Source organism: Coffea arabica, chromosome 10e, assembly GCF_036785885.1.
Source record: "Coffea arabica cultivar ET-39 chromosome 10e, Coffea Arabica ET-39 HiFi, whole genome shotgun sequence".
In the NCBI taxonomy this organism is placed as follows: Eukaryota; Viridiplantae; Streptophyta; class Magnoliopsida; order Gentianales; family Rubiaceae; genus Coffea; species Coffea arabica.
Genome location: NC_092328.1, coordinates 3197460 through 3208503, shown reverse-complemented (window position 1 = coordinate 3208503; position 11044 = coordinate 3197460).

The following is an 11044-nucleotide window of genomic DNA, read 5'->3' as shown; positions in this document are numbered from 1 at the left end:
TTGGGACTAACTTGGGCGGGATCACTTTGGGATGGGTTTAGATTGATCCCGCCCAATACCCAAATCTATTTTCTACATATTTTTTTTCTTTTAATTCATTTTTTATTTTTTAAATAACTTTAATATTTTTTATTTATTAAATTTCTTTTAGTCTTATTGTGAATATATATTTTCATGAATTTATTTTACGCTCTAGAATGATTTACACTCTACAATATTTTTTTTTTCAAAAAATTATTTCAAATAATCAACCAAACCAAAGTTTTTGGTTATTGGAACCCATTTAGGCCATTCTTTAGCTTTGGTTGAAGATGTGAACCTTTATATTAGACTATATCATGCATTCGCATATGGAACATAAGCATTCATCTGCTACACAAATTGTTCAGGACGAGCCTCATATGCACTACTCACCGGCAATTGCTCCTGAAGCTTCTCAGGGAGAGGAGTGGATCAGGTTAGAAATGAAATTTTTTGGGAAGATATTTGGGTTCAGTGGGTACCCAAGTATTTCTCAATATTTCCTATCAATTAATGGGTACAATTGAGATATATCCCATTTTAAATTCAATATCAAATTACAATACCCATTCCGCCCAAAGTCCCTTTGGACATGGGCAGTTCATTGGGAGTTGGGACAAATTGCCGCCTCTAAATCTCACTAAAGAATGGACCATTTCATTGTTACCGTTCCTGTTGTTAAAATTAGTTCTGCCTGTCTAGGCCTTGATCTTGGTACCTCTGTTTTCAAACTCGGACCGGACCGGCCGGTCGAACCGGTTGAACCGGGAACCGGCCAGGTAGCCGGTCCGAGTCACATTAGAAAACCGGAAATTTAAAACCCGGTCAAAGCCGGTCAAAAACCGGGTTTGACCGGATTTGACCGGGAAAAAACCGGTTTTTCCGGTTCAACAGTATTTTTTTAAAAAAAAAATTCAAACTTTTTAATATTATGTTTTGACCCCCTAAATTGTTAAAACTTATTGATATACCTCAAATATTTGATACTTTATAAATATTGTCCTAAAATTTGATGTTATTTTTCAATTAAATTCATAATTTTAATTCTAAACTTGTTAATATTTATTAAATAATATAAATTGCTACTTGATTGTTCTAATTTCTTTGTATTTTCTTGTTAAATATATTTGAAACATCAAATATATATGAATATGCCTTTATTAATATCAATATATTATTAGATATTATATATATAACATTTTAATTTTAAAATAATTTTTATTTATGACGTCATCCGGTTCGACCCCTATCGACCCCCGGTCGAACCCATTGACCCCTGACCCCTGACCTCGGCCGAGTCGCTATCCGGTCCGGTTCTGAAAACATAGCTTGGTACCGGTCCATAACAATCAAAAAGTCGAATCGTGACCTTATCAGTGAACAAATTCATTGAAACAACAACTATTCATAGCTTTCCGAGACGGCTCTTGAGTGCCACAAGACTCTTCTTCCCTTGGGTGTTACGGGACTTTTCTTCCATGTTTCACACGTTAATACGATGAGTTCTCCTGATATTGGAGTTCCACACTTTTTTTCTGGTGCAAAAATGAGATTGGTCCTAAGTCTTTCGATATGCAAATCAAAATTTTTTAGTATGCATTATAAACAAGTTTTTCAATTAATTTCTTACCTTCTCACCTTCGTTTTTATTCCGTATGCATCACATCATGATAAAATTGATTAAAGTATTATTTTAAAATTTCCTATACATAGATAAGAAGCAGTAGTTGAGGGTACAATTCTCAAAATTTCATCTGCTCCTGGAGGATCAATTTGAGTTTTGGCAGACCAATTGATTTAGTAGAACGTACATACAAGCAGACAATGCTGGGTTATTTGTGAAATGACTTTAAGGGTCTATATTAAGTTGTTTGTCATCGACATTTTTACCCATAAATATGGTTACAAATCATTCAAAGTTATGAATAATTATAATGTAGATTAGTAGCCTGCTAGGGAAGTAATTATTTTGCTGCTTGTTACAACTTGCAACTACAAAAACTGGTTTTAAGGCAATGTTCATACCCTTTTTACTGAATCTCAGGCCCCTGAGATGCATTCTTTTAAACTTGGTAAGTAACTTGGCAGCCCAATGAATTCCTAAGTTCCTGAGAACCGGATTTTCTCCTCGATGTTATAGCTATCTCTTCCTTGATTTTACTCTCCTGTATCTCTTCCTTCTACTCTCCGGGCAAGTGTGCTTTTCATCATTCTTTTTTTTTGCACCGTTGACCACCAATAGGTTTACTCTTTTTGGCAAAGCTTTACTCTTTTTGCATTGAGAAATATTTTTCCAACTTCCATGCAAATGTTTCTGCCCATGTTTTTCTTTTTATTTTGACTATATAGCTTTTTCGTGTAATTAGCTACTGCATAATTTTGGAAGTTAATTATATATCAGAAGGAAAAAGTTTGATGAGGTATGTATTTAAGTGATTTGCTTTTTCTTTTTTTCTTTTTTTTTTTTTGTAAAAAAGTTGTGAACAAGGATTTAGACAATTCACAGGTGATTCGACACAAAAAAAAAAAAAAGAAAAAGAAATTGCACTTGCAATCTCTAGAGTTTCATGCTTTTATAAAGATAACAATACTTACAAATTACTATTTATCTCACAAATCACTAAAAGACAAACCACAGTATTTTAATACAGGCACCAAATAGCCGTGCATTGTGCGGGCTTCTTTTCTCAAGTTTGTTCAAGTAATTTTTGAAAACAAAACCTATGATAACTTCCTCCAAGCACCTATGAATAGTGCTGGTGTTCTGAGTGAAGAATGTTAACATTCAAGGTAAACACCCATGGTATAGCAATGGATGGTTTTCTTCCCAAGAAAAATCAGCAGTCGGTAGTGGCGGCCCTCAGAAAGTGCATTAGACATTCAACCAACGCATGATTGCAGAACTCAAATTTGGTCTGGTCTCAACAGTTTTTTGATTCAATTACGGTCCACCCCTTTTTGGCTGAACAGTTAAAATACATTTTGTCAAATTTCCTCGATTATGGGAACCAACCAGGCAAAGGAATCTTTATGATGCGAATCTAGTTGAAACGATATAGATACTGCGAATGTTTTGAGTACATAAATTGCTTGTTTGACTTGTCCACAATTATGCACCAGAAAACTATGGACGTGGATCGACCATTTTTCTTCAAGTGAATGATCGCATTAGGGAACATTATTATATACATATATATATAATTTTGTCACCACAGGAGTATCGTGGAATCACCTAAACTAATTCTCTGCGGCGGAGCTGCCCCTTAAAATGCCTAGCGCATTAATTCGAGGAAAGTCGAACCGTAATCAATGTTATAAAAATAGACGACACGATCAGTTGAGCTGCACCCGAGGGGCGAACATTAGTATATCCTCCTTGCAAAAACTATGAACTTGCACTGTGCATTTGATCTACAGGCTACATTGGCGCACATTAACTATATGTGAAGAACATCAAGACAAATTCCTTGTTATGGCTAGACAAGCGGAGCAAGAACAACTGGGAAACTTTCACTATCCTTTCTAGAAAAAGGCATTTAGGATTTGATGGACCGCAAAGCTTTGTGTATATGAGCTTTTCTCCCATCAAGAATAAGTACCCATTGTAACATCAGTTAAAAGTAGCATTATTAGCTGACACAGTGGCGGAGCCAGAAAAAATTCTGAATGGGAGCAAAAGTAATACTAAAATTTTTTACCAACGCTTTTTCTAGTTTTTTAAGCAAAAAAATATTCACCAACAAATTGAAATGAAAAATTTTTTTTTAGTTTACTTCAAATTAAACTTTGTAATTCATATATCCTTTTAAAATATTAGTTCATAAACCAATTTAGAGGGTCGCGTAATTCTTTCACTTCCTTCATAAAAAAACTTGGGACGTACATCTGAAATTATATCAAAATTCTATTAATACTATAGAAATCTAAGGGGCAGCGGAGCCCGTACTCCCAGTCCCCCAACGTGAAATCCGCCACTGAGCTGACAGTAACTAGTGGTAGAGTTTGAGAATTGAGATCGGAGAATTCGTGCAGCAGAGAACATGGTAATATACAGAAAAGTACAGTTGGATTGACAACTTCATGGATTGCGTTTCAGTTTGTCCTTCAGGAAATATAAATTTTTTTGCCTTTTGGTTGAGAACTCTGATGTGAATTTCAAGGTAAGCAACTCAAACTTAAAATTCTGATACGCCTATACATGTGTAACTAATACCCAATTTTTCATTTGTTGTCACTTCCAATTTTTGTGTTCTGATTACAGACCTCAATCAGTAATCGGAAGGCCGGCTTCTAAATACTTGCATGCGCTGCAGGTCTGTTTTTCTTTTATATTGTGCGGTCACCATTAGGTACTTTAGCGCCCACAATATTTTTGACGGATCCCATCCCGGAAAAAAGATCAATCCTACTATACTCGCACATGAAAATCTCAGAGAGAAGCTGCAGACTGTTACCCCAGCAACTATTGAGCGTAGACATTAATCAAGGAAGCCAAGTTGCTCAAGTCATGATAATGGGCTTGAACCAGAAATGTCACTCACGCAGAGCCGTGTGGCTTTATTCTCACACTTGACACTACTGTACCGTGTGTGTACTACTTACGAAAACTGATTTGGCCAACTCAACTGGGGTAGATCGAGTGGCTTCCCTCCCTCGAGTTGGGAACAAATATATTGGGGTCCTGAACATATAAATTAATGCATATTCTAGCCACGAATATATGGTTCGGATTCGGCCGTTTAGTTGCAAAGAAAGATGCGCCGTTAGATTTCAGCCATGTGAATTTACATCCGAAATTTGTAAACGTACGTGTTAAAGAAGAAGAAGGGTTAGATTGAGTGATAAGATCAAAGGAAACTTACAAAAGGAGGCGGATGGGATGGGGGAGAGGAGATTTTGTGCAAGTAAATATGATACTGACATCCACAGAATTTATTTGTAAGGTCCTTAGTCGTGCAAGTAACGCTTCCAAGTTGGTATGGTATGCTCCCGGGGTCCATCCTTTCCCAATCTTTCGTCTATAAATAGCAAGTGAGACCTCGCTCCTCACTACATTTGATCAAAACACTCATTTACTCCACAAACAATCCCTTTCTTCTATTCATATACATTACACCATCCTTAATTATTCTTCTTGTATTAATTAGTTGTAGCGATTCATTCAATCGCCAATGACGACTAAGGCCAGGGTCCTGCTCAGTAGTGCTTTTCTTCTTGCACTAATTTTGTCTTACGAAATCGTCTCTAGCGAGGCGAGACCATTGTTGAAACCAGAGAAGAATACTGCCGACGGAAAAAGGAGCTTGCATGAAAAAGACTTTAGCAGCGGGCACGCCCGCATCTTGCAAAGCCAGGTTTCCTTTCCCCAACGAGATAATCACGTGACTAGTCCCACCGTAGCCAATGAAGCTTTGGATGAAGCAGATGGAGGAGATGATGTCCGCTCCACCACACCAGGCCGCAGTCCCGGTGTCGGTCACAAAGTTTAAATCCACCCATCTATATATATATGGCTGGCGGCTGGACATGGATCGCGTAGTACCTAACGCAGCAGACCTACATGTGCATGGAAACACACGCACACACACAGAGAGGAGAGGAGTGTATAATTGCGTGAAGGCTACTACATCTGCATGCTGTGTTTTACCAGCTGCCACAGAACTATCCTGCTATAGTAGTAGTATTATGCCATGAAATTAAAGGTAGTGGAATGGCGATCCATGTGGATCAATGTGCAGTTGCTGTCAAAATTTCTCAAGACGTTATAATCTTAATTAATTATTGTACCGCTCATCTAAGATGCAGATGCAGATGCTATGTACGCAGCGTCGTCCTACATAATAATAAACATTTTCCGTTGGTTTTCAATGTTACCTCTTGCTTTTATATATATATATATATAGACCTGCTTACTCTGCATTAGAACAAGTGCTGCTTCTTTTTTTTTTTTCCCCCTTCTTTCTAAATTGGAGAAACTCTTATTATACCAATATGTGCTGGTAGGCTCATTATATTGTTGTTTACTCTTTCTGTTTATTTTTTAATTTTAAGGAGACCAATAGTTGTACGTACTTTTCTACCTTTTGTTGACTACTCGAACACTTGAACTACTAACATTAGTTATATAACCTTTTGAAGCGCCTTATTACTTGCTTCTACAGTCTAGCAGCAGGTGTCTTTTTCACTAAACATCAAATTAATAAATTTTGGCTCAACTCATCTGCCTTATTAGTTGACTTAATCTCGGTGCATGTCAGTTCAGGCTACTGACACAGGAGAGTAGTTGCTAGCGGATTGGACCAACCTAGTGCAAAAAATTAATTAATGATGGATGGTATGGTACATAATTCTTAAAAGCTAAAAGTCATGTTCATGTTTTCTTATTAAGGTCCAAATGATAATTATTGTTCATAAAATCCAGACCTAAGAAACTCTCCGATACCCTCTGCTGGAATTTTTCGCTCCTGTTGTTGGTAACTAGTATTCTATAGTAACCTCGACTAATTCCAGCAAAATCTCTCTCTCCCTCTCTCTCTTAATTAAACCAAAATTAATGAGCCATGGGCTCTGTTGTCATCTGCAGTTTTAGCAAGGAAAAATCGTTCAAAACGCCTATCACATTTTCCTAAACGAATTTTTCTTCCTTCACTTTTAAAATAGTAACATTAGATCCCATGTAAAATCAAATTGACAAAATTAAGTTCTGATCTAAATTTTCAATCACTTTTTTACTCTAAATCCATCACATGACCTGCACGTGATTATTTTTTAGAGCTAAAAAGATTGGATTATATTCCTAGTTAAACAAATGATTCAATCCATATTTTATTTTTATATCTAAAAAAGTAGGATCTGACCCCTACCATATTCATTTTTCTATTAAAAAAGTGGGATCAAACTAAATTCATATCTATTTTTACGATAGAAAAAGTGGAAGCTGACATTTTGTGCATAAAATACGACTGCATGTAGGTCATGTAATGACCTCAGAGTAAAAAGTGATAAAAAAAAAACTTAGATTGAAATCAAGTTTTGCTAACTTAATTCGTAAGCGACGTAAAATTAACATTTTAAAAGTGAAGGACGAAAAAATTGATTTTGCAAAATCGATTTTTTCTTTTAGCAAAGCATTACTTTTTTTTAGGGGGAGGGGGGGGGGGTTTGGGTCAAATGGAGGCTAAGCTGGATTACATCGCATTACCATTCAAAGTGCTCAAAGACATGGCTTGTTGGAGAGTGGAGACGTACCATACTCCATAAATCGTGAACGGTGGAGCGGGCTCCCGGCGAAGAAAAGGCAGACTAAGGGATCCGCTCGTTCCGGAAGCGAATTGTAGGCCGGTAGCCAAGGTTTTGCTAAAATGAGGTAAAAATCATGTTGAAGGAACCTTCAACTCTACCCACATACTCCACTTTAAGCCTAAAGTTATGATGTGGACTTATAATTTTGACGGCATTTTGTGATTCTTTCACATTGTTATTAACTAGAGACGAGTAGTCTTATGAATCGAGACAACCCTTTTAGCACTTTTTTCACATTTGCACAAAAGACCGTTCTGCTTGTACTGCATTTCTTTTGTCCTTCCTTCTCCTTTCTTGTGGTCTAATCACATAAAAAAAGGGCTGCTTTAAAATTTTTGTTCTTCCCTTTTCCTTCAAGCAAGTAACAGTGAAAAACCTAATCGGACTTTCCCTTATACAAAAGCTGTTTTTAGTTGTGAACACAAACGCTGCATAGCCCTACTTAGTTTGCTAAAAATCCTTGAATTTTACAACAATCTTTTTTGGTATCATATTTTCGTGGTTGCTTGTATATCTACAAAAAAAGCAACACCTATCTGACGGCCATAGTTTTGATAATTTATCTATTTTTCTTTTTGGGTATTTCAAATGGGATGATAACAAGCAGTCTTCACTTAGACTTTTGAAAACAGAAAAACTTGATATTAATATCATGTCACAATGTGTTGATGAGCAAATTAACACTGCATGTTTGGTAACCCATTAAGCTGATTCTGATGTATTAAAGAGTTTCTTATTTTGATCAGTTCTATGTCTACCCATTGTTTGATACAATTCAAATCTATCAAATAATGAGCAGTTGCTTTGCATGGTCGGTTATTTGTCATTTGGTTGATCTGCAATTATAACCCTTGTGATAATTTGACAAATCTCAAGCAACAAGTCAACTTGGCAAATCCAACTCCGTAGAAATAGAATAATTTTACATGCATGAATTGATGATAAATATTTCTTCTTCAATATCGCTGTCGTTTCATTCTCTGAAACAATGCCAAACTTCACATCCTTCTTGTAAAATTTTGGTGCATGGGGCTTCACAGGTTTCATTTTAAACACGTTTGCCCTTAGATATAATTTATTTAACTTGGACTAAAGCAAATCATATACAGACACCGTCCCGTCCCACCCAAGCCAACCGGGCCACAGCTCTACGATAAGAAGTGGGAAGGATGGGATAGTGGGGGGATTAAAACCTAGGTTTTCTACATTCTCCAGCCTTAACCTCAGTCATTAGACCAAGGCTGGCTTTTTCAGTAAATATGTATATTAACCTTTATGAACAAAACTTTGATAAAAAAAAGATAGGACGAAACAAAATAATTAATAACATCAAAGCAACCTTAAAAAATCAAATTAAAGTGAACCTAAAAGGCTTTACTTGATGTAATTTTTAAAGTATCAAATTAAGTAAAATTCATGAATTTGTACTGAATGTTCAAGAAATTTCATTCAGTTAAAATAAAGATTTTGTTGTAAAGGTGACTTTGAACAACTCAAATTAAATTCAAAATTTTGCACTGAATATAACTTTAAGAGATCAAATTAAGTTAAGTCTAAAAAATTTTACTGAATATGACTTTCAAATTATTAAGTTTAGTTAAAATTATGAATTTGTTATGAATGTGACCTTCAAGAAATCACATTCAATTAAATCAAGATTTTGTTGTAAATTTTACTTTCAAAAAATTACATCCAATTAAAATTTAGATTTTCTCTTAAATGTGATTTCAATAAATCAACTTTAGTTAAATTCAAAAATTGTGTTAAATGTGATTTTTTAAAAAAAATTATATTAAATTAAACCTAAAAGATATGTATGTAAGTAGAAGAAGTCATGCATAACAAACTACACTCATCAAATTGTAACTTAATACATGTAGGGTCTGCCTGGATTTGGTTGTTTTTGTTTTTGAAGTTTTAAAAAAAAGTCATATTAAGTTAAACCTAAAATATTTGTATTTAGGTATGTATGTAAGTAGAAAAAGTCATGCATACCAAACTCGAAATACACCTAATAAAAATTTAAAGAATTAAAAAAATAAAATAATTCTTACCATCATCACCCACCACCTCCTCTCCTTCTCCCTCCATTACCACCCCCTCCTTCTCTCCCCTCTATCCCTTATCTCCCTTCCTCTCTCATTCTTCCTCTTTTCCCAATTCCCTATGATCTAGTTGGTCGTAGGCTACTAGAAGATTGTGGAGGCAAGGGAAGGGTTGTGGGGAAAAGAAAGAGAAGGAAAATGAGGGGGAAGATAAATAGGAAGAGAGAAAAGAGAGGTGGGAAGGGATGATGGCGGTGGAAAAGAGAGGATGGGAAGGGGTGATAGCAGTGATAGAGGGAGGAGAAGAGGTTTGATGGATGGTTGTGGTAAGATTTTTTTAACAAAATTTTAAAATAATTCCAATAAAATTTTAAAATTTTAAAAATCCCCTAAAATATATAGTAGTGTCAAGTTTTTGATATACAATACTACAATATAGTATTTGAAAAATACCTCTAAAAATACTTAATTCATATGGAACCCCAGTCATTATTTACATAATATAGCATTTTCTTTTTAATCTTTATAAACGTATAACCAATACATGCCCAAAAATAGTACTAACATGTTTTAACTATTGACAAAAATATTTTATAATCATGATCTAATTTTATTCGATTCACAATAATAGAGTGTGTAGGCACATTCTTAAAGTTTAAAGTTTAATTTGTATGCCACTCTAGTGATCCTCGGACCTGACTTCTATACATGACATAGTTACCATGGTTTTATAAGTTTCATTATCCCATTTCCATCACGACTGAACATATAATCTAGCGCTAAAACATATTGAAAAACTAAAATACAATTATAAATTTCTTTACCTACTGTAAGATGCCATTTCCTTGCAGTACCCTCTCCAAGAAAATATCTTTTATTGCTTAAAAATAACTTGATTGGTCATTAGGTACTAATTATTGCATCATTTTACAAGTCTTACATTGGATTAATCTAGGTATTGTTTCCTTGTATGAACTACGAAGTGCATGGCAGGCAGAACATTTTCACTTGTATGATAATGTAGAAAGGACAAAAATAAATATTTTGAATTTTTTTAATAGGTGTCTAATGAATAATGGACACAAATATACCTTAACGAGTCTTCGATAGACAAACCACCAGCTCTTGGGCTGGTGGCCACCACCGAGTCCTTAAGGCTCACTAGAATGCCACTCTTGTGGTTCTGCTTTAAATCCAGACGGGTGCGTGGTGCACCCGTCTGGTCGGATGGTGGTTCTATCTACATCGGTTTTCCGTAGGCTCAGTTGAGTCTCCTCCAATTAGAGTAGGAGTAGAAATAGGAATGACAATTGAAAAAAAAAAAAAAAAAGTCTTAGATAGACATTTTTTTTTTGTTTTGGTTGGACTAAAAGGTGGCCATGTTATCATTAGCAACACCAAAAACCAAGGTAAAGACACAATAATAAGTCACTTCCCTTTATAGTAGTGGAATTAAGCAGTACTACGAATACGGTAGCGCAGGCCGTATCAGCTCAGTTATCTATCATACATCAGCATTCCCCATTTTCCAAAATCCGAAAGCCCAAACCCAGACCTAAAAGGGTAACCTATTCCTGCCCCAACAAAAAACAAATAATAACCAACAATAATCATCCACACTAACCAAAAAGCCCTGAGAAAATCTCTCATTCCCTTTCTCTCTCTAACTTCTCCCA